This window comes from Eublepharis macularius, chromosome 6 (assembly GCF_028583425.1).
Source record: "Eublepharis macularius isolate TG4126 chromosome 6, MPM_Emac_v1.0, whole genome shotgun sequence".
NCBI lineage: Eukaryota > Metazoa > Chordata > Lepidosauria > Squamata > Eublepharidae > Eublepharis > Eublepharis macularius.
The window spans coordinates 70,600,155-70,624,470 of record NC_072795.1 but is presented as its reverse complement, the minus strand read 5'-3'; positions in this window follow the sequence as shown (position 1 = coordinate 70,624,470).

Sequence of the window (24,316 nt, the reverse complement as noted above, 5' to 3'; positions counted from 1 at the left end):
GCCCGCCACCAAGCAAAGGGCACCTGAAGGCCACATAGTCTAGGCGCCCAGGGACCCTGGGGCGAGTTTGCATAGTCCCGCCTAACGCACGGCCGACCCTCGCTCGATGTAAAGACATCCCCCCTGAAATATACATGCTTTAGGAAGAAGCCCCCGCACAGGAGTTCCCCAGAGCAACAAGCTGGAAGGCTCGCTTAGTGCCCCTGGGACTCCTCGTTCGAACCCCGCTTAACATACAGTGCTGGCAGAAAAACTCCCTCCCTCTTTTTCCCCCCGCTTTACTTCATTTATTTTGCTGCAACAAAACTCAGGGGACCTGTACTTATATCCGCAGGTCTCCCCAGGATATTTTCGCCACAGAAAGGAAAGGAAGGCCAGGAGATGAGGCACCTGGCCACTCTGTGTTTGCTCGTGCTGGCAGGCACCCTAGTAGAGGGACGCCCGTCCAAATTAATGCCCTACCCCCACTGGAGATGTATTAACACACTAGCAGGAAATGAAATGATGGTCTGCAAAGTTGTACAGCAGAGCAATATGACCACCCCTACGGATCGCACTAACTTCCGCAGTTGTGAAGAACAGTGGATCCGACCCCCAGAGCTTGTTATTTTATGTGTGGGAGTCAAAACCATGTCCCAAGAACTAGTGTGCTACTCGCCTACTGATACGGTTTCACCTCTCGCTCCAATTCCATGTATGTTTCTTCCCCGTATCAGGCCAGCCCCCACCTCGGTCCCAGTGGTAGACAAATATACCACCCCTGCCAATGTCGAAACCTCGCCAGTTGTCACTGAGGCTTTCGGACCATACTGTGAAGTTATTTTAGTGTCAGCCGCAGTATGGAAGGCAGGAGACCCCTTTAGAATGGCCATCCTACTAGGCACCACTGCCACTGAGTCTGCATCTGTCACTATCACGCCCCCTTCAGGCACGGCTCTCTCCTTCGCTATAGAACGCTGGGAGAACCTGACCTGGATTGTAAAGGAGGAAGACTTAGCCAAACACAGCCCACCCGATTGGATACTGGTTCAACAGACGCCCGAATGCCAAACCAAGCCCCTAGTAGAGAAATTTCACAGGCTTGGGCTGCTCTTTGTAAATTTGACTCACGAACCAGGCAATTATTCCCTGCTGATCCGGACCCAGGAGACCCACACCATCCAAATTGACCCTTTGATTGCTAGCAACGTACAATTAAGCCAAGGCGGCACGCATATAGTGGCTCCCATGTTTTGAAAACTGACATTCGAGAGAGAGTTCTAGTCCGCCCGCAAATGTCTTTAAAAGAGATCCGCATAGACTTAGCTGAGCTAAATATAACCCAGAGGCTGCCGCAGTGCGCTCCCTATCTGGAGGCCGGTAGCAAGGGTTGGAATGCATGGCTACAACTGTGGATCGATCCCTCTCCCTCTCTCTCGTGTGCCAGACGAAGCATTGCCGACTGGACTGCTCCTGCAGCCGGAGGCTTAGCAATCATGGATTCGGTCAACATTGAGACTCTCACTAATAAGTTTGCCCATGTCACGACTAGCATCTCCGACTTAGGTAAACCGGTGGTGCAGTCCCTAAATTCCATTTCAAATGGGCAACACGAGATCAGCTCCATTTTAGTTAACTGGGAGAGTCAAATTGAAAGAGATTTTTCTCTGCTGCTCAAAGGAACACAGTCTTTTGAACGCAACATGTCAATAGCCATGGCATGTATGCAAGCCCAACAATTAAACCAGGCTGTGGCCATGGGGCTAATTCGGCAAGCCACGGACGGGCACTTGCCCCTGGAAATTAAAAGATTGATTATGCCCAAATTGTCACCCATAGAACTGGAGCTTGAATCCTGGTGGTCTCTCGTAAATTCCTCATTCTCACCGACCACCCAGGAGCTTAAATTATTTTTATTAACGGCCAGTGCGCACGAGTCATTCCATGTGTATCCAGTCGTGCCTCTGGGACTCCAAGTCAGCAATACCGAAGTTCTCTATGCCCGCCACCCCGACCATTGGGCCCGCTTCACCCCGACCGGATGGCAACTCGTCAGCCTCCAAGGGTGCCAACATCGAGACCAGACCGGCTTCATTTGCAGGACCAAGCCTTTGCACCTCATCACCCCTGTGTAGCCCCGCAAGTCGACGCCCTCAACGAATGCTCTTTCGAGGTCGTCCGGGAGAACAGCTCCTCTGTCGTCTACATTGGGAAAGGATGTGCCTGCGTGCGAACGGCCTGCGACTTTGTGGTCCTGAACTCGTTCCAGCTCAAGCCCGTGATCCCGGGAGTCAACCGCTGCTTCTGCAACCTGCCTTCGATGGCAGCCTGCGACTTCACCTACACGGTACCGGTCTGGACCCAAGAAGAGATCCTGGTGGCACCCTCCATCTATCGATATGTGAAGCCCATCTCCCTTGGCATCGGTCTGGAGCTAATTCACGAGCTCCTGACCCACCCGCAGCTCCACCGCACCCTCCAGAGCATCCAGAGGGACGGGGATACCACTGCTTTGGTTGTATCCCACAACGGCAAGGAGATTTTGGATCTTGCCCAGTGGATCAAGACCACTGGTGAGCACTCGTGGTGGGAAACCCTCTTTGGCTGGAGCCCCACTGCCACTGGAATTTACAATTTGGCTTTGCACCTGATCATTGTTATTTTGGCCTTCCAAGTTTTGTTGTGTGCCTCATTGCTTTACCTGGGCTGTTGGAGCCGCCGACAGCTCCAGCAACTCCAGCTGTCTTACCGCATGGATCGCTATAACCCCGACCTCCTTCTGCCTTAATGGTTTTTCTTGGCGCCCTCTTTTAACCCTTGTTTATTTGCTTATGGTGTAATGAACTATGCTTGTGTTTGATTATGTGTACGGATCCTGAACCAGCCCCATTGACGCTTTGCTGCCGGACACCGCTTCGAGGCCCTCTTGTGGACTAGGGGGGGACATATTTCTCTGCCCCCTAACCCACGGCCCGCCTACGAACGACCGCCAGCCGCGCTACCTCCATGAGGACTAGAACTGTGTGCCTGAAGCCCTTCTCGCCGCCTGCCGACCCTGCCCTGCGGATTGACGCAGACAGCAAGGGGGGGTGGAAGTGTGTTTTGGGGAACACATGGACTAAGTTTGCTTGTTCCTGTATATATGCAACCCAGTCTAGCAGCTGTACTGTGGACTGAGCCGCCTGTGATCTTTGTTGCTCTATGATCTTATGAATTTCTTGCCATTGCTTTTTATGAATTTTACTCCCATGAATTTAGCCCCGAACTAGTCCCTCCCTCTATCTACTGCAAGTGCGCCCATGATCTTCCCATGAACTGGGACCCTTTTATCACCCCCTATTAACTTTATCCCTTGAATTTGATTTTAACCTTATGAATTGCCTTTTTAACCTGACTCCCTCCGCCGAGGTAATTCTAGCCTATCTATGATTTTATGAATTGGGTTTTATCCGGGACTTCTCCTGAGCTGTCTCTTTTAAAGGTTATTTAATTACTGATTTTGAACTTTATGGATTTTGGTTTTAATCTGGCCGTATGAGTTGGTCTTTTAATTGCGAAGTTTATTTTTCTGCCCCCTATGAGCCCTTCCGCCGCTACCTTCATGAATTCTTTCCTCGCACTTGCTTTTATTATTGCTGCTTTTATTTATATACTGGTTTTAATCTCTTATGAATTGTTCTATCCTATCGATTGCTTTTAACCTCATATATACATATATATTTATTATTTTAACCACCCATGAATTACTCCAATATTGTATCGATGAATTGGTCTATGCCTTGCTTGCACATTTCACTTTTATCCTGTATGAATTGCTTTTACTCCCACATTCATGAATTGTATCCATGAATTGCCTTTGCTTTTAATCCTATGCCTATGAATTAATCCATGTATATGAATTGCTCCTGGTTTTTAGTGCTTTTAACCCATCATGAATTACGTATGAAGTATTCCCATGTATGAATTGATCAATGTACACAAATATGAATTATTGCTATTTATATGCATGAATTGCTCATTGCTGCCTATATCACTATGAATTGCTATTACTTATGAATTATTGCTATTTATTCTGACGGTTGCACTTAGCACACCCCCTGGTGTGAACCCAGAGACCTGCAGCCCATTGGCTGATCTAAATTGCACTTATTCGGTTAGGTGGTTCTCCAAACTAAATTTTTGGGTGATGCCTCCCCCTCCTTCCCTTCTCACTCCTTCTTCGCTCGAAGCTCGACCACCGGACATTGCCGACCACCTCGCCTTTGAAGTCAAGTTCGGAGACCCACGCGCCTGACGTCACGTGGTCTCCGAGGGGGGGAATTGTTGCCAAGCAGGCCCCCTCCCCTGCTTTAAGGCCTGCCATGAACTGTGTTAAAGTTTCCTGCGTTACTGTTTCACTGCTGCACAAAGATTGCTTTGCACGTGTGTGCTCTGATACACGTGTCAGTTTCCTACCTGCGTGTCAATTACCTTGCTGCTGCAATAGACTGTGTAGTTTACTAACTCCATGTTTGGATAACTACACAAAGGACTCTTTTCCTGGGCAGCCCTGCCCTGACCTGTATCTGGAATTCCCAGTGTGTGTTTGGACTTTATTACCAGTGTGCCCCGTGCCTGCATTTCCATCGGCCACGGACCGTGCCTGTTCCCTGCTTTGGACTGTGTTTTGCGTGCTGTTACCCCTGCCTCCATGGAAGCCTGCCTCATATGGGCCCAAGCCGCTGCTAGCAGCCGGGCGCCTGCCGGGGAAACCTCCAGCGAACCTGGCTAGGCGCTCCCTGGTCAGTTCCCGCCTGGAGCCTCCCGCGGGCCGGTCCCCGAGCTTGCCCTCGCTACCGGGCAGCCTGCTATCCAGCCCCAGCTATGCCCAGCCGGCATCCATGTTCCTAGGCAGCCAGAAGACCCTGAGGAAGAGACTACCTTGAGAAGCCATTTCGGCGAAGCGGGCACACCACGTCCGCAGCGAGAGTACCTCGCCCCGCTCTGCATATCTTAGGAGCCGCCCCGGAGAAGAACTAAGTGCCGACCATCCCAAGCACTTAGAGAATGCATCTCAAAGAAACCTCCGCATTCCAGAGCTGATGACATCAGGACAAACCCTGTCCGCTGGAACATCCTTTCAGCCCACTTGGATTTCCCCCTCCCTCTTTTGTCCCCTCTTCCTGAGGTGTCACTTATCGCAATCTGATTACCAGGAAACTGACACGTGTAACAGAACACACACGTGCAGGGCAATCTTTGCGTAGCAGTGAAACAGCAATGCAGGAAACTTTAACACAGTTCATGGCAGGCTTTAAAGCAGGAGAGGGGGCCTACTTGGCAACATGGTAGCCATCACAAGCATACCACCCACTCCTGGTAGACCCAATTTCCCCACCAATGGGGATGTGCCAAGGGGTGCTCACTAGCCCATTCTATATCCCCAAACTTTTTCCTGCCAGTGACCAACCAACAATATACCACCATAGCCAATTACCTCAAACCTCTGCCTGCAGTGCAAGTTAGGTAAAAAAAACCAAAAAACACCTCTTCCTTTGCCAATATGGGAGGGGAGGGAATTCCTACGTGACTTTGGGAACAGCAGCCAGCTAATCCTGCACTACTACAGGGTGAGGTCGGTGGGCCGAGCAAGCAAAGCAACTGCTGACTCTGGCTCTTCCCCCTGGCCAAATCCCAGTATGCCCAGGAAATGCCTCTGCCTCCTCCTCCTTCCACGGGGGCAAAGTACGACCCCTAGCTCAAGCTGCTGTGTAGCAGCCAGAAATGCCACATTCTACTGCTACAGACTAAAACAGCTACCCATCTTGATCTATGGGAAAGATACTATAGTGTCTATGTGGAAAGACACTATAGATTCAAACCAATTGGCAGCTATTTTCATCACCAGAGTCTATTTAGACAAATATCAAAGGGTAGGATTTTAGTAAACTCCAAATTTATTTGAGACTGAGTTATATGATTTGTGACTGATTTAATCTCTTTAAACAATTGCTTCCTGAGTGGGGCAAGTTCTCAGTAAAGACAGGGGGAGCAGAACTTAGCCTGCATAAGAATGTACATACACAAAAGCTGGTTGTGCTATACTGCATAGTTGGGAAGAAATACAGCGAAGAAATCTACCAAACAGCCAAACAGCCATGAATGGATCAATGATCAGTTGAACTGATTTTCAAAAATATTGTCTCACTGTTCACAACCAGGGAACCAGCAGGCTGCAAGCCAAACTAGCTGATGTTTGAGCATTCCTAACTGTGATCAGGAACAGGAAGGAGGGGACAATCTCATAGTAAGAAGTAGAACCATATGATTTGGGCTTGTGTGTTTAGATGCCCTGCTTGAGGCTACATCCAGAAGCCAAGGCAGGAGTCACCAGGGCTGTGACCAGTAGAGCAAAGAGCTTATATGTTGTTACAGAAAAGGCTGAGGGTTAAATACTTGTGCAAGGAGATAAAGTTGCACCTCTTGAGGAGCAGGCTACTTATTCCTAAAAGTGCTATAGCCAATTATGGCAGTGAGTGCTCCAAGAAATTGGAGTGGTTCTTGACCTCATTGAGCTTCAGTAGAGACTTCATGGGTTCCAGTGAGTTCTGGGTGGGGAGTTCAGGGTGGGGAGTTCAGGGTCCGAGTCCAAGGACAAAGCCAGAAATGTATCCCAGGGCAAGAGAACTAACCCTGTCTCCTGGGACTCCTTCTGGACATCAGTGGGCTCCTAGAGGGGTCTCAGATACATCCAGTTGGATTGGTCCCAAATGCTCAGCCTCTTCCTTGTCTGAATCTTCATCCTCTTAATCTGATGAGGAGTCAATGTTCTAGTCCATGACACCAGGCCAGCATCTTATATTGCACTGCCACAAGAAAAAAGTGCAAATTCTGGAGTAATGATATTGTTATAATGTAATGTAATATTTCTGTGCTGCCTCTTCATAATCCTGCTCAAGGTGGCTTGCAATTAAAAATTACAGGGGTAGAAAAAGACATTAAAAACAAGTATTTGGATATAAGCAGCATAAAAACTATCCATTAAACATAAAATGGACCATTAAAAGTGGTAAGATAAAACTCCTAATTTAAAACCTAGGTTAAAAGATATGATTTATCCTGGTGCCTAAAGGAAAATAAAGTAGGTGGCAGGCAAGGCTCAAGAGGGAGAGCACTCCAAAGGTAAGGGCCTCTGAAGGCATGGGCACAGAGACCAGGTTTTGAGAGGCAGATCTTAACTGGTGGGCTGCATAGCGTAGGAGGAGACAGTTCTTCAGGTACTTTGTCCCTGAGCTATTTAGGGCTTTAACGGTAAGATCCAGTGTTTTGAAATGTGCCTGGGAACAGATGGGTAACCAATGCAGATATTTCATCACAGGAGTGAGCCAATCCCTGTACCAAAACCTGATCATTATCTGGTTGCTGCTTTTTGGACCAACTGAAGTTCCCAAAGCATTTTCAAAGGCAGACCCACATAGATTGTATTACAGTAATCTAACCTGGCAAACAACATAGATGCTTAAAGTCATGTAGTTGTGCTTGGTGCAAGTAGCCTTACTAAAAAATATTCATGATCTCCCCAATATAAATTACACTACACTTGATTCTAAAAGCATATAGGATTTTAAAATAACTAAAACCCCTCTTACTAGATATAGTGCCTGAAAACACTTTAAGCTCCTGGAGCCTGGCACAGGGATTAGTTAGAACCATCCCAAAGTTGTAAACTTTCAGTATCCAAGGAAGATACACACCATCAATTGCAAATGCTCTGAGCTAGCTATAAAACCCTAGATATGATAGGCTACCAATTATCATTCAGATTTTTCTGGATTCTGTTTAAATTTGGAAACTGTCAGTTTTGTAAAAGCTGACCGATCAGCAAGTATGTTGGACCAACTTCCAAATCCTCCTACACAGTCAAGTTTCCATTTTGATAACCTCAAATTTGTATTTATTTAAATCTGAAAATGTTGTGTTTTACCTATGAATCTTCTACATTTTGCTCTCCCTTATATAATTGGACAGGAGACAAATCGCCCTTCAAGAAATTGATGTGTCAGGGGGAAAAAAAGGCAGAGCTTAGAAGCAAGTTAAATTGATAAAGAGACCAAATAGAACATAAAGCTTTGCAAAACATCTGTTCGGGTGACTTCGCACCATTGAATCTGTTTACTACATGTTGTAGTTTAGATTCCCAAGTCTGAGATGAAAGACGTACAATATAAAAGAAACATGAAAGCTGTAACCTGTAAACATTTAGCTTGGTTACAGTGATGCATTTTCCAGTATCATGAATCAGATAGTTCTTTCTGATTATTTTCTCGTTCTAAACATTCTCTTATATTGCAAGCAAACAGAGGAATATTATTCTCAGCTGGCTAAATTCTATGAATGCACCAATGAGATTTAATTTAAGCATTGTGTTATATTGCATAGAACAAGTATCAAGCCTCCTTGTGATAACTGAAATGACCGATTACAAAGATGACCAGATGCACTTACTGAAATTCTCTCTTTTGCACAGCTATAAATGGCACATGAGCCCTGTCCACCTTTGTATCTTCTCAACATAGCATTTAAATTATTTGAAGGGAACTGTGAAAACTTGATGCACGAAAGATAAATTTGGATTTACTTTTTCAAAATTCGCCAATAGTATTTTTATGCTCCTGTATGGCTTATTATTGTAACGTTGTATATATAGAACAAGACTTTTAAAGTTTATGGAGGTGCCTGAAAGACTAAGGGGGGGGGGGAATCAATAGTTATGCAAGCCCTCTACGTTTGTTTGTTTGTTTGTTTAAAACATTTACATGCTGCCTTTCCATCCAAAATAGGATCCCCGAGGTGCCAAACAACAGATATTAAAACATTAAAACTGAAACTGAAACCCATGAAGACGGAGGTCCTGTAGTTGGGTCATGGGCTATTGGGGGTTGAGGATCCAGCTTCCGACTTTTGATGGGTTAGGGAGAACACCCATTGTTCTCATTCTAGCAATCAGGAGCCTGGGAGTGATGTTGGATACCACTTTATCAATGGAGACCCAGGTCATGACAGTTGCCCAGTCTGCCTTCTTCCCCATCTTCAGCGGGTCAGGCAGTTGGCCCCTTACCTTTCGCCCCAGGACCTAACAACAGTGATCCATGCAATGGTCACCTCTAGGTTGACTTCTGTAACTCCCTCTATGCAGGGTTTCCCTTGGATCTCATATGGAAATTACAACGGATCTAACTCCACAAGTAACCTGTGAAAAATCATGCCTTCAAGGGACAAAATGTAGAATTTATCTTGCACTCTTTTGGTGTGCTGTAGTAAGCATAAACTTTTCTCCTCAGGTAAGACAAAACAGCTGTGAAACTTGCTGGTACTGGTTTGACTTCTGTCTCAAATCATGCTATGGGCAGAAACCACTGATGTTTTTATGGCTGCCAAGGTAAGAAAAAACTGTCTTCCCATAAGTGAATGCTGGATGTCACATTCTCAATGGAAGAATCTGAAGATACTAGTTCTGTCTGGAAAATTGCTATCTGGCTATGAGTAGTGGGCCAGTTTTGCCAAAAGCCTGAAAAAATCTTTTCTTTCTTTCTTTCTTTCTTTCTTTCTTTCTTTCTTTCTTTCTTTCTTTCTTTCTTTCTTTCTTTCTTTCTTTCTTTCTTTCTTTCTTTCTTTCTTTCTTTCTTTCTTTCTTTCTTTCTTTCTTTCTTTCTTTCTTTCTCACCAAGACTCAAGGTCGATTACATAGCATAAATCAGTATTATCTACATCTGGGACATTCAATAAACAATGCAATAGGGTACTGGACTGCAGAAAATTTGAAAACAAGCACAAATCTGATATACAGCTAAAACAATGCCAAAACAAAGCACATGCAAGCACAAATGTGATACAGAACTAAACAATACTGAAATGAAGCATATGCAATTTAAACATATGTTAAACAATGCACAAATTACTTTGTTGGAACAGTAGTATAGTTGACAGTAGCTATCCTTTTACCAAAGCATCTTTATGAACCATTTTATTCTGCTCCTTTAATGAAGGGTTAATCGAAAGTTATTTAACAGATGATGTTTTACCTCTATGCACGAAAAGCTTCATTTCTCTATTTACACAAATTAACGCTCTATTTCTCTATTTACACACATTATTAATGGGCTTAGACTGGAGTAACTCTGCATAGGATTGTGCTGAAAGCCTCTGTTAAAGAGACAGAGGGTCTCTTTGCTGAAGTCAATGCCCTTCCCTTTCCAAAAATGGCGATTCCCTTCTTCCTGTCTGCCAGTGAGGGCCGTCTCTCTCCCGCAGCTCTATCCCTGTTACGTACTTCCTGTTTCCCGTCTCCTCACTGCAGCTCTCGCGATGGTAGAAACTTTCTCACAGTCCATTATCTCCCCACAGCCGCTGGTATGAAAAACAATTATCCGATTTCTCTATTAACTTCATTTAAAATAGTCCTTTTTCTAATCTGTTTCTTGCCGAGTCTTCCTCTAGTTATAATCAATCTGTTGCAGTTTAAAAGTCCACTTTAATGCTTCATTACTTTAAGTATTTCGTCCCGTTTCAAGAGATAGTGATCTTTACCTTTTCAAACATCTTTCTGGGTTGTAATCACTGCTTCAATCTCAAGATCTCTTCCACCTTCTTTCCCCCTGTTGAAGCTTGGGCATGTAGGTCTTATGCCAGCCGCACTGGCCCCAGGACTGCCGCAGAGATTTAAGCCGACCTGTCGTAGGGTGGGACCTCAAGAGTCGGGAGAGAGTCCGTTGCGCAGGACCCCCCCTCGCCCGAGATCAACGCGCCCTGAGGTGCTTGAGCGTTCTATGCCTATTCTCCGCCTGAGAATAGGTGGCCGCGGGCTTTTTGGCCCCCGCCGGCCGCTGAAACGGCAGCCCGATCAGCTGTGCTCTTAGAGCTGCTTTAGACCTCCATGGATCCCAAGCCGGAAAATTCTAAAGCATTGTCTGTAAAAAGTATTATAGACATCTGTAAAGAGGTTTTTATTTCATTGAGCTCTTTTGCAAATTAAGATTACTTCATATTTAAAATGGAACTTTTGTGTATTTATATTTTGTTTTAAAATGTGTGATTTTAACATTATATTTGATTCCTATTCTATTGTAAGCTACTTTGAAGGACCATTTAAGTATATATAAATTAAATGTTCTGTAACTAAATGATGATTAAGCATATATGGGCCATTCTGTAATGAGCTGATGGTTAAAAACGATCATGCTTGAGGTCACATCAGATGATATTTCTGCCTGCAGTATGGAAAACCAACACATGATGAACATGTAAGTGGGAACCAATCCTGTGAGATTCTGCAACAGACAAGTAGATTCTGTGCTTAGTAACATGTTCACAGCCAAGCAGATATCTCAGCCCCCTGCAGATAACTGTCTAGATAGTGACGTGATATGCAAAAGGAGACAACTGGGGTAGACTGTCTTCTCTTTGATCTGTTTCCAAAGGGAAATGCTCCTCTTTCAAGTCAGGCTTCATCCTTCACCATTTCGCCTCTCTGTGACATGGCAGATTTATGCAACTCCTTGAAATATTTATCACCATAATCCACGTCATAAAGATGCATTATTACTTTTTAACCAACATTAAAGATTAAAGCTAGAATGAAAGCTTTGCTTGCTGCCAGGAGAAAGTGTCCTGGAGGGGTGGGGGGAGACAAAGAAGAAGCTTTAAACAACCTTCAAGTTTAATGGGGAAAGGAGGTGAGGGAACAGTTAAGAACTTTCTTTTATGCATAATTCCTTTTATTACCGAGGAAAACCTTTTTGTTTTATTTTTGAAGAGGGTTCCCCCCCTCTTGATACTATGTTATTCCCCTAAAAAGCTGATTGTTAGCAATACAAAATCAACACTTATTTCCAGAAGTGGCAGCTTTCCTGACCTCCTCAGGCAGACCATTCCATAACGGGGAAGTTGTTGATTTTATTCATGTATAGAGCACTACTTACAGTAGGCTCTGCTCAGATTCATGGCTAAAAACAAAAACACAGAGCATACCATCTACCAGTCAGTACTGGTTCTTCCCTAGACATTTTATGTTCAAGGAAAGCTAATTTCTGAATCACCTCTTTCCCACCCACACAAAAGAATGTCGCATGAGTTTATGTGTATGAGTAAACTTCAATAGGCCCGTCAAAAATACAGCATAGTTGCTGGATCAAGCCATCTATGTTTTATCATTTCTAGGACTATGGGAGAATTTCCATTTCAATGGGTAAGAATTTCCCTTTCAAAATAGATTTCTCCATTGATATAATACAGCAAGGAAAAAACAGAGAGGCTTAATGCTATTGTGGGTCCCTGTCTAAAACAAATATACTTACAAATCACTCAGATGCTATGGTCTCTCTCCACCACCCCTCCCCGCCATTAAATACTGGGACATATTTTGATTATTTTTGTTTGGTGTTGTTAAATCAGGGGTATTACTGCTACCATCATTAACATGTGAAAGAAACATTGCTTACTTTTTTTTTTAAGTAGCAGTTTCCAGTCCAGACTTGATGTAATTGTATTTTAGTTTAGGATGTGCTAATGCATGCAAGTTATGAATGTTTTATGCATTTTTCTTTCTGCATGCAGATGAATCCTTTTAAGCTGCCATGGTTTTAATGAAGTTTTAAATTCCCTCTTTGAGATATGAGGGAGCAAATGTGGTTCTACCTTATAAAATTGACCAGGAGCTTTAGGTGATTGTTTTTTATTCACTGGACAGTAGATTAAGAAGAACGAAGTATAAACACATAAGTAAATGTGTCTTTTTAGGGCTATAAAAAACATGATGTTGTGAAGCAACGTATCAAAGGGATACATTCAGACTTTATTAGCTAGATGCTTGGGCCAAGCCCAGTGTAGGAACTGGACTGTGGAAAATGAGTGTATGTGATTTATCATCTTCAGGTTGATTTGCTTAGTATATACTACAACAAAAAGTTTTAGCAGCTCTTTTGTGGTGATACTTCAAAAAATTATCTGAAGATAGGAAAGGCTGATTCCCATTGCTGTTCCTCTTAGATGGATCATCATGAATGCCTTATTTTACATACATATACCCTTTTTACACTTTGTTATTTTTAGTAATATTGCAGTTGTCTATAATCAAGGTCCGCACTGATAACTGATACAAAGTACCTGAAATGCATATTTTTTTCTATTCTGAAGTAAGCCTCAGTGAGTATTTTCAATGACAAACTCTACCTTAGAGTCCAAGGAATTCCATCCCTGCCTTCAAGTCTCCTGAGCAGCCACACCATGAAAGGGGGGCCCTTTCTGCATGTCCCACGGGGGGGGATTTATATTATGGTATGAGCAGGACTCACACGGCATGTATGTTTGTGTGTTCATCTTCACATGTGCTGCAATTTTGTGAATTGCCATGCATCCACATTTTTTAAATCTCATTTTTCACTTGCATGTTTTGCTTATATATATGGTATTTTGTCAGCACAAATATGTACACATGGTCAGCATGAATCATTATAATTCATCCACCCAATAATAAGGTCCTTATTGCAGAGTAGTGAAAAAAGCCACACTTAATATTGCATGATAGTCACAGCTCCAAATTATGCTCACATTCCAGAAATAATTGACACAGAGAAAGGGAAGATAGCGGCTAAATCCTTATTGAAGGAACTGAATTCCTGCTTCCTTGGGAGCAAGCCTGATATATCACATTCATATTACAAATAAGGTAATGATGAATGTTCAGCAATGTTGCCGAAAAAGTTCTTTTTTATTTAATGTTTTGTTAGCCACCTTGGTGTCCCTGATGAGGGCAGAAAGGTGAGGTAGAAAATAATAATAATAATAATAATAATAATAAATAATGATAATAATAACTAATACTAAATACATTAATAATAAAACTAGGAGTCGATTAAAGGGCACACATGGGATTACTGGCCTGGAGGGTAACGGTCTCACTCTTTCAAGTGATGGATTGAAGAGATTCTTAATGCCTCATAAGAGTTGCATGCTGGAGTATAGTAACAGCACTGGCACTATGCATCTATTATTATGATCCACTCACATGAACCAATTAAAAATTGGTTCTTACTTTCCATACTAACACTATTTTTTGAAGAGAAACATCTCTGTTAACTCCTCTGCACACAGTTAGACAAGCTAAAGACAAATTAAAAATAAGTTAAAGGTTAGTGACATAGATTAACCACTCATAAGAGTTCTGGCTATACTACAAAGTTAAATAAAACAATTACTTTGAACAAGGGGATGGGTGCCATTTTCTATCTCAATATATCATTAACAAAATACACAGTGAAGGATTGTCATTTTGACTTTTTAGTTCAGGTGCACAAACGTCTGAGGCCAGCATTGACTCATAAACACAAAAACCTAAAGAATTATATGTGGTCTCTTCCTGCACTTGATTAAATTTCAAGTTAAATAACTAATTTAAAAGCTTAAATGACTTTCACATGCTTTATTAGAGCCAGTTCAAACATTACAATGAAGGAGGGAAAGTGATTGCTTCACACTTCTTTCCCCAGAGATTAGATCCATGAAATTATCCTGGACAGAGATTCAAAAGTCTCCTTTGAACATTTAAAGGAGAAGCAGAGGGGGGGGGGGGTAATACCAGAGCCACTCAAGCTGCTTCTCCTCCCACTTCTTGATAAAATTTGAACGGTTTTTAAGGCCAGATTCACCATGAATAGCTGCTTAAATGTAAGTACATAAAAAATTGCCACAGACCAAGATCCATGTACTGTGCAATCCTAAACAAGTTAAACCCTTTTCAACCCATTGAAATGCATCGTACTGATAGTCCAACATTTGGATTTCAACAGTTTTCAATATCTCACACAGATCACAGTTATTGTTTCCAGATGTATCTGTGTTGTCAGTGGAAAGTCACAAGATGTAGAAAAAAGGGTATTGCTTGAACTCAATGGAAAGAACAACTGGTGGTGTAACTAATCTGACTTGCTTAGTCTGCACATCTCTGAGGTTGTTGTATTTTCAGAAAAATTTAACAAATACGGTTTTTAAAACAAAGAACCTCCCAACAAAAGGACAGCTAGCTGTTATTACAGAAAAAGATTGCCAAGGAAATATTATCAGCAAAGAACTTCCTGAAGCTCAGTAAGCAAGTTCAATAAAAAAAAAGTCTGTCAACAGAAGAAAAAGGAATTGTCTGTAGACTACTTCTGGTAATAGAATGGTATTAAGAGTAATCTACTCCAGATCTGTTTTCCACTCCCAGTAGGGCCATAAAGGAAAAGAGGATCTCTAAAATGCTTAGGAGGAGCTTTTAATAAAAGGTAACCCGAATGTGTTTCATTGTAAGAATCCACTGCAATTCTTCGAATGTAATTCTAATGGAGTCCCTAACTGAGACGTATGTATCATGGTATATGATTTCATGGACTACACATGAAAAGTTATCCTCCTTCTGCGTGTATACATGTGCACGTGCATGTGTAAAAGAGTTCATATACATGGGTACAGAGAATTTTTTCGTAAGAAATATGGAAAAGACTATGACATATAATTGACCTTGTTAGATATGACATCTATCTGGGCCTGAAAAGGAAAAAAAAATAAAGGGGGCTTTTTTGCTAGTTATCAAGGTTGTAAAGTTGTTCCAGGCCAACACTATGCAATAAAAAGTGTTAACCACAAATGCTTTTACAGTATTCACTGTGAAAAACAGAACTATCGGCTGAGTTAGAGCCAGAAGTGACCACCAAATGCTTACCCTATCTATCCTTTCATAAAAAGAGGAGGAGGAGGGAGAGAGAACTAACCAGGCTTAAGCAAAAAGTCTTTGTTTTATACAAGCTTAGCACCGTATAAGTAACTGCACCTGTTTAAAACATTTCCTTTGGACAGAAGCTGTCTAAATGAGTGGGTTTGTGAAAAGGTGGCATAAAAGAGCAAGGCTAGATGAGGACAAGAAGAACCAGAGCCCCAAGAAGGTCATTTGAAGAAAGGAAATGGGGAGGTTCTATCCTGGGCCCAAGAAAATAGAACTGATAGGAGAAGTGTACACTGGAAAAAATTCCATTTCAGTTTTGAATCTGGAATTTCCAGATGAACTATGTACCATTATTGTTTTTTTTTCAAATGGAGCATTGCCGGCTAAGATCTAATCCATTTTTTTCATTATCATGAATTTTGACCCCCATTCTTGGCAATGAGGGCTTCCAGGCTCTTTGGGGCTGCTATTTTTGCTCTTAACAGCACCAAAATCACACAGAATGTGGCTCAAGCTGGGGGTCGATCTTTGCCCGCTCCGGATGGAGAAGGAGGCAGACAGTTTTCCCAGTCATCCGGGCTTCAGGCTTGGGGTGGAGACAACTGCCCTAGGGATCATCTCTGCCCAGCAGCCTCAGTTCCTCATGACGATCAGCCCACCCGCCTCGCCCTATTGTAGTGCAGGATTAGCTGGCTGCTGTAGGAATTTTTTCCCACTCCCCGGATTGGCCAGGTGTGGTTGGGCTTTTCGCCTGGGTTTACAAATGCATCCATATTAACCGATAAGTAACAGATATTGCAGTGGCCACATGAAAGTGGCCAACTGCTGTAATTCTTGGAACTTGTTCTCTACCAAAATTGGAGTACACCACTATGTCTTTTATATTTCTTGTTCTTCTGAAACCAACAATAGGGGGATTGGCACATCCAGTAATGCTGCTCACCACATGCCAATTGCACTTGATGATATTTGCAATGGGCAATGCCAAAGGGGAGTAATCGTGCAATCCTGCCCTGCGTCCCTTTCACAGATGGAGATAAGAGGGAGCTCCTGGGTACTCTGATCGCACATGACCTAGCCTGTTCCACTACTCTAGAAGGATAACCTCTCTCAATGAACGCATTCCTCAACTTCCGCGCTTCCTTATTATAATCCTCAAATTCAGTTGAGTTACGTTTTATCCTTAGAAACTGTCCAAAAGGAATATTATGTTTCAGGTTTATGTTGTGATAAGCCCATCTATCAGTTGCGTTTCTGTAAGGTCTCACCCCCAATTTACCACTGGTCTTCTTGTAGATGACTACATCTACCGTGGCACCTTGATTATAAGGTGGTAAACCAAGTGATTTTTTGTTAAACATTTTGGTTTTTCTGTAAAAGTATATATGTCCCTTTAAACTTTCTGATGTTCGGTAATTGATTCAGAAGGCGTTTTGTATTTAAATGTTTGGTATGCTAACCAGGGGCTACAAACCGAGGAAAATATCCTATGAAATGGAAGCTGATGAAGTAACGATGTATGAATGAATTGGTTTATGAAGAGTCTTGTGGTTGGCAACCATATATTGGTAAATATGTAAACAGTAGGAGCAGCTTTTAAATTTAAAACACATTATCAATTAAGTTGTAAATATTTATTGTATTGTATTACACGTTTTCAGGCAAATTGTGAAGGCTTTTGAAGAAGCATGGTGCAGCGAAACAGGGTACCAATGTAGCCGGCAAACCCGTTGCCATTCTCCCGCTGGGAGTTGTCCCCAGCCTGTTAGGGCGCTCCCTTGGCAATTTGACTTTTTATAACACACTCATCTTTGCGGTTGTTGAAGATTCTATGCCTGTAAATGAATTAATTGATTGTTGTAATTCCAAATTATAAAAGGTCTATATTTTATAGTAAATGGTCCATTTGGCTTGTTTTTTTTGGGTTACAATGATACATCTAGGCCAGCGACCAAAGATACATCTAGTCAGACAGCAGCCAACCAGTTTCTCTGGAGGGCTAAGAAACTGGCATGGAGGCCTTCCCCTGATTTTACCTCCTAGCACCACACATAAACTCAGTAAAAGCACTAAAAATCTGTAATGATTAAGATCATACAGCTGGGAACAGACATTCTGCTTTCCTGAAAAGGACAGAGTTTCTGGTCTCCAAAATGTGCTCCAAAGATGTGCTGACTGGAGATGGGCACGAACTGCATTACAAACCTCAAAAACCCACAAAAATGGTGATCACGCGATCGTGACCCAGCGGATTGTGATTGGCCACAGCCAATGAACCAGCGGTTGGGATAGGCCTGGTTCATTGTGTTCGGGCTCGGTTTGGGAAGCCAGACACTCAGGCGCCAGCAATCTATTCCCCTGGCAACAGAGCCAGGGGAATGCCTGAGCTCTGTCTGCCCTCCTTCTGTCGCCCTGGAAACCTGAATGGAAGCCTATCTTTCCTTGATCAGCAGGGCTTCCTTCCAACCACGGAGCTGCAAAGCAGTTATAAGTTGGGAGAAGACACCCAGGGGAGGGAGGGGGAAGGGGGAGTTCTGTAGCCATGGGCACTCCAATCTCATCCCTGCAAACCCTGATAGGCAGCTCTGATAGCCAAACACAGACCTCCTGTGTTGCTGAATGGGACCCATTCTTATAAATAGCCATGGTCTCCCAAGCTGGGTTTCACTTTCTGCGAGCAGTGGAGTGGGACAGAGCTCTTGCTTGCCACTTTGGCCTCCACGAACCACAATCCGGTTCAGTTCGGCAACGGGAGATGTCCGTTGCATTTCGGGAATTCGGGATCATGGTCTGCACCAAACCACGATCCGCTGGTTCGTTAATATTTTTGGTTCATGCCCATGTCTAGTGCTGACCCAAAGTTCCCACCCCCTACCTCCCCACCCCAATTTGGATTTTCTTAGCATTTCTATCTGTGGATATGTGCTTGGCTGAGAAGGGCTGTCTGGTCTTCAGTTTGTTTACTTTGTCCCAGTGGTTTTTATCATATGCACCATGGGCCCTTAGGTGGTCAGTTATGTAGACTATGGTATACAAATCTTTGGGGAGCAAATAGAACATTGAAAATGAGATGATTTTAGGCAACGCTTTCTCCCCATTTGTAGCACCTTCTGAAAGTCAGCAGTCGAGTGACTCACCCCAACCTACTGTAATTCAGGGTAGAATTACAGAAACTAGAATTAATCTGTTGACCCTTTAAAAAGTTGTAGAAAATAAACAGGAATCAATAGGAATGCCTTTCCCACGGGTTACCAAAAAAAAAAAACACCCAACAAAAATAATTTTCTTCCAATCATGGCTGTGTGTGATGAGCCAGAAGAAAACAAGAGTGGGGTTAATGTAATACTGAGGCAAGGAAGAAACAAGTTCTCCATAAAGTGCCAAAGATCTGTGAATGTCTGAGATTTATGTGTTGTAACTTAGGAAATCTCCGGAGAACTGAAGACAGCACCTGGAGAGCATAGAGGGTTTGGGTGGGGGGTCAGTAGGGATGTGATGACACTGTATGCACCCTCCAACGCTGTCATTTCCTCCACAGGAAGTGACCTCCATTGTCCAAGGGTCAGCTATAATTCTGGGAGAACCACAAGACACATGGGAGGATTCCCCCCACATGCTTGACCAGCCACTCACTGGCCAGCCTACCTGCTTATAATTCTGCTGCCTCTGCCTGCCTGGCTCACACAGCATGGCATCTGCTACTGTGGTGGCAGGGGAGCGGCAACTCCTGCTCCCCCACCCACCCACTTGCTTACTTGCAGTGGTAGAACCTCCACTCGTGGCTCACACAGAAGCAGGGGCGGAAGCAATGGCTCCTGCTTTTCCTCACTTGCCCATCCCCAGCAATGGCAGAAGAATGTTAGTAGTGACTTCTGCTACTCTCCACCTACTTGCGTACCCACCTGTCTGCTTACACCCTTAGTAGTTAGGGTTGCTGCTGCTCCTTATTTGCCACCTGTCCAGTTGGTTGGTGTAGCAGTATCTCCTGCTTTTCCTTGCTTGCTCAGCTCATGCAGCAAACCAAGAGGCACAACCAGTAATGAGGATCAAACAACTTGGTGGACAAACCACAACTGGAGGGAAAACAATACAACGGCACCACTGTAAATAGTTTAAAGTGTATTCAAGTGAAAAGTGACTAGTGCATCTAATAAATACTTATATACATCTAATAAATACTTACAAATATGTAAAACTCCAATAACTATGAATTATTACAGAAATTATACTTAACAATAGTGTTGGCCAAATACAAAAATAGATTGCAGATTCTTTAGAGTATAATGAACTAATGTCTTTTCTTCTTCTTTTTTATAGATATTATTGCCAAAAGAGGATGCTCAAGATACGGCTGGAATTCCACAGGTAAGTATTCCAATGGTCCAAAGACTCTAATAATAAGTTTCCAGATAAAGATAAAGACCATGCAGAAGGACCTGAAGGACACCTATTACTATTATTAGCATCAGTGCCTGATCTGGTGGTCAGGCTTCTGGGTGTGCCAGGTGTGCCAGGTGCCAGGCTAGGGTCCCTCCCATCCCCTCAGCCTCCGGTTCTAGGGCTGCTGCCTGGCCCTGGAGCCAAGCTCAGTGGGCACCTCAGCTGAGGTTTCACCCTGACTATTATTATTATCAATATCAGTGCCTGATCTGGTCACCTTGGCTGAGGGCTCGCAGTGTTCTCTCCTTTTCTGTCCTCCTTAATTCTAGTTTGGAGGCACAGTGAGTCTTCATGTTGTGGAGGCCACCACGGGTGGTTGTGGAGGGAAGTGCAAAGGCAGTCCTCCTGGTTTCATCATGGCAAGCAGTACTGGGTGTGGCTTGGGGGCAGCAGAGAGTACTCCTGCTCCCCCAGATTCACCTGTGGGGGCTGTGGAGGGAGGCCAAAGAGGTCTTTCTGCTAGGGGAAGAGGATCTCTCTCAACATTTTGAGGAGGAGGTGGGTGACAGATCCCTAGAGGAATGGTTTGTGTTTTATGAAACATCCCTCCCATCCCCATCCCAAACTCTCGGTGGTGTCGCTGCCTGCAATCCACCCCTCACTCCATTGTCTCTAGCCAGCTTCGCAGCGCAGCCTGTAACCATTCATCCTCCTTCCCCTGGGACAGTTAGTAGTCCACATTTCAATGCCTCCGTATGGAGGCACTTTTGGGCCCTTCCTAATGACCCCCATGTGGTGTGGTGCCGTGCCTGTGATGCCCTAGTCCTCAGGGGCAAAAACCCAAAGCACCTGTCATTGACAGCCCTGAGTAGGCACCTGAAGAGGCACCACCTGAGCCTGTGGTCTCCGTCCTTCCCAGCGAAACATTTGTTGGGGGGAGAAAGGGGGCAACCAGCTCTTCTGAGCGGGATCAGTGGGAGGGTCACCAGAATCCACCCCAAGCAAGACTCCTTGCCCTGAGGGCGATGCTGGCAGGAAGGTGGCCAATGTCAGCTGCTGCTGCTGCTGTCCCGTTTCTGTCTCTCCCTCTCTGGAACCACTCTGACCCGTCCAAGCAATGTCTCCTGTCCTGTCCTGTTACTGCTCCCTCCTTGGTTACACAGCTCGGTTATGATCGCACAGCCAATTGTATCATATAGGGATACTGTCGGTTGCACAGCATGGTGGCTCCCCTGTCAACGGGACTGACTGAACTCCTTTGAGCCGGGTGAGAATGTGTCCTGCAACTCTCGTTCTTTCCGCAAAGGCAGGAAGGTGGCCGATGGCAGCTGCTGCCTCTGCCCTATTTCTTCCTCTCCCTCTCTGGGACCACTCTGACCCCTCTGAACTACCTCTCACTTTGGAGCTTTCCAGTTCTTAATCCATACCTCTCCCTACCAGGTACTGCCATGAGTCCCTTCCCCACCACTTGCATCACCCCGTCCCCTCCTTTCCATGATGGCAGGAAAGTGGTTGATGCCAGCAGCCACTGACAAATCGGGCCCTGTCGCAGGATCTTCCAGGTGCAGTTAGTCGCTGTGGCCGGAAAACCTGGGTCCCCCTCTCCCACCCTGACCACTTTGTGTTCCCTCTTTCTTCCACTCCCTCTCGGGTACTGCCTGAAACCCCTTCCCCAACACTTGCACCACCCTGTCCCCTCATTTCCGTGATGGCAGGGAGGTGGGTGAAGCCAGCAGCCACTGACGGATTGGGGTCTTCCCATCCCCCTCGCAGGATCTTCCAGGTGCGGCTTATTGCCATGACTGGAACCCCTGGGTCCTCCTCTCCCTGATCACCTGGCAGCTGCAGTCTTTACCCACCTTGCTGCACAAGCAGATGCATTGTCTTCCTCCGATCCAGAGGCCTGGTGGGTGGGCACATGGGTGCTGCTGGTGGTCCCTTCCCCAAAACTTGCACCACCCCGTCCCCCCATTTCCATGATGGCAGGGAGGTGGGTGAAGCCAGCAGCCACTGATGGATTGGGGTCTTCCCATCCCCCTCACAGAATCTTACAGGTGCAGCTTGTTGCCGTGGCCAGTGCCCCTGGGTCTTCCTCTCCCTGACCACCCAGTGGCCGCAGTCTTTACCCACCTTGCTGCACAAGCAGATGCATTGTCCGCCTCCGATTCAGAGGTGGGTGCCGCTGGTGAGTGGCCAGACCCCCTATCCCCAAGAGGGGAGGTGGCATGCCTTCAGGACCACCGCACAGTGCACAAGTGAATTGGGTAGGATGGCTCCATTTGTGTTGATTGGGAGTTTCCTGGCATCGAATTTGGGAATGTATAACTCTGAGATCTATACTGCAATCTTGACCAAACTTGGGTGGTGGCTGGAGAAGAGCCTGCTGCATATTCCCTGTGAATATGGGCTCTCTAAGTGCTAAGGGGGCCACCCTGGTGCCAACGAACACCGAATACTGAACACGTTCAGGAACAGGACATGGTCGGCTGTTCGTGTTCATTGTCAGGAACGAACACTGACCAGCTTGTTCGGGTTTTTTTTCCTGTTCGTGCCCATATCTATATTAGACACACCACCCCAGCTGTTTGACATGTAGAAAAGTGGTGTAATCCTCTTTTGGTAACAGTATCTATAAAAAAAGGAAAGACATTAGTTCATTATACTCTAAAGAGTGCGATCTATTTTTGTATTTGGCCAACACCATCGTTGAGTGTAATTGCTGTAATAATTTGTGGTTATTGGAGTTTTATATATTTATAAGTATTTATTAGAAGTATATAAGTATTTATTAGATGCACTAGTCTCTTTTCATTTGAATACACTTTAAACTATTTACAGTGGTACCGTTCTATTGTATTCCCTCCAGCTGTGGTTTGTCCACCAAGTTGTTTGCTTGGCTCATGCTGCAGTGGCTCTAACAGCTCTGGTTTCCAGTCTTCCCTTTCTGCCTGCTTGGCTACCTACCCAGCTTGAGTGACCGCAACCCCATCGACCACTCTCTCCTCTGCCCACTTCTGGCCCACAGGAATGCTCCTCTATATTATCTATGCAAGTGCAGAGAAAGTATTTCTTTTGGGGGAGGTGTATTCAAACTTCCTCCTTTTTCATGTTTCTCATTTTTCTGCAAACCTGGTGGTCACCCAGTCCTGCAGAAGACCTCCTATCTGACCCTGGTTCCATTCTCTGGGTCTATTAGTCCACATGGGGGCCTGGTTAAGCCATAGATATAGAATAAGTAATGTTGTCTTGTCTGGAATGACATCTTAATGTTTTACCTGTGCCTTGGATAAATGTTTGATAAATGTTTTGTATATTTGGTGGATCTCTATCCAGATCCACACATGTTATGATCCCAGATTGGATCTCTCTTTAGACAGCTGCCTGCCTACTCACTCACCAGCCCTAGTCCCACATGCACTTTTTTGCATCAGAGTGATACCCTAACAACTGGATACAGTGCCAAAGGTGGCTCTACCCAGAACTCATTGCAATGGTCAAACCTAGAAGTTCCAAAATAATGCAGCAAATGTTATTTCTATGAGTAGGACCATTGATAGACTCTAACTGTGATACTTGCTCCTTTTACCAAGTTTTTCAGCCCTTAACAAAGATCAACAAAGACATTTGAAAGAGGCTAGCCGAAGTAAAAAAGAAATGTATTTATTCAACATCACAGATAGCATGGGGGCACTATGACACTGGTAATGTGATTTTTTTTAAAGCTGGGAGTTTTATTCTGAATGCTTTTAAAAATGAGATTCACAAATTATTCTAATAGTTCCTGCCCTCTGAGACCCTTCCACAGAAATGGCAGTGTTTGTTGCAGAGATAAAGGGTATGAAAAATGGTTTCAATAAAATATTGCAAACCTTTGAAAAATAATCAGAAATATCTTTCCTCTAAAATATGGCAACAACAAAATACACAGTGCTCTGCCATAAAGGGTTTTATTAGTTGGTATTAGAGATGCTAAATAACTCACCCTCTCATTTTTCTACACATGGGTAATATAACCATCACTAATTTACTATAGCTACCAAGCGTAGGAAACCCAAAGAGAATACATCTCTCTGTGTGCACATGTGCACACATGTGTGCAGGGAGAAGGATACAGTTTTGGATTTGATTACATAAATGTTAATAAGGAATAAAGAGGATTCTGCTTAGTCCTGTGGCAATCCCTCCCATGGGTAAAGTAACTACCACAGGAGAATGTCACCCTAA